Below are 1,031 nucleotides of genomic sequence, written 5' to 3' on the forward strand. Positions count from 1 at the left end.
TTGTGTGGTCCTCAAGAGAGCGTTCCTCCTGCTCCAGCTGGCGGATTTGGAATGCGGGGTAATCCATCAAAAAACAAAATAAAAACTGTCAAAAACAAACGAGGGGTAAGACGCCGCTATACCTTACTTTTGGGTCGGTTATTCTGTCACGGTCAAGGTGTGTGGAGGCAGGCAGGCAGGCGAGGACGACAAGGATTCAAATAAGGATGTTTAATGTAGAGACAACAAGGCAGATACAGGTATATGAGGCGCACGCACACAAGAGACAGGAACAGATATAGGGCAGTTAACGAGGGACAGACAGGTGAGCACAATGAGGTGGTTAACTAATAATTAGACGGGCTAAACCAACACAAGGGGAAGAAACCACAACAAATTGTCCACAGGAGTGTTACAGAAACCACTTGAGAGAGAACTGTCAGGAGATTTATTTCTTAGCATAAGAGGACAATGGTACAAGAGGAATACCAAATTTTTGTTTTAAGTGTGAAAATATAGCCAAAGTAACACAGAAATTCAAAAACAATGGACTTGTGAAAAGGCCCCTGAAATAATCAGGTCTTCACTTTTAAGTTTTCATTTAGTGATGAGTGAATATTTGCTAGAAAAAGAGCAGGAGAAACACTGTGAAAGTGTCTGAGTCGGCAAAAACTGTGAAAAGAGTGACACTTTATCTCACAGAGTAAGATGCAGCATGCAGAAGTGACATGCATGGTTTATCCACACCAGAACTACTGACTGTAGCCAAAGCGCACAAACTCATTTAGCTTTTTCCAAGGCCCATATTTACAAAATAGAGACTTCTGGGAATCCATACTCTGGTCTCATGAGACTAATTCAATCATTTCGGATCTAACAGCATCCAAAATGTTCTGGTGTTGCTAGAGGAGGAGTACAGAGAGAAGTACCTGGTACCCACAGTGGCATTCAGTGGTAGTAAAGCTCTTCTATAGGTATGTATGAGTGCTGAAGGTGTGAGGGAGTTGTACTTTATCAACGCTGTCATGAATTCACACACCACTGTGTGATTT

Source organism: Sinocyclocheilus grahami, unplaced genomic scaffold (assembly GCF_001515645.1).
Source record: "Sinocyclocheilus grahami isolate Dianchi unplaced genomic scaffold, SAMN03320097.WGS_v1.1 scaffold131.1, whole genome shotgun sequence".
Taxonomy (NCBI): domain Eukaryota; kingdom Metazoa; phylum Chordata; class Actinopteri; order Cypriniformes; family Cyprinidae; genus Sinocyclocheilus; species Sinocyclocheilus grahami.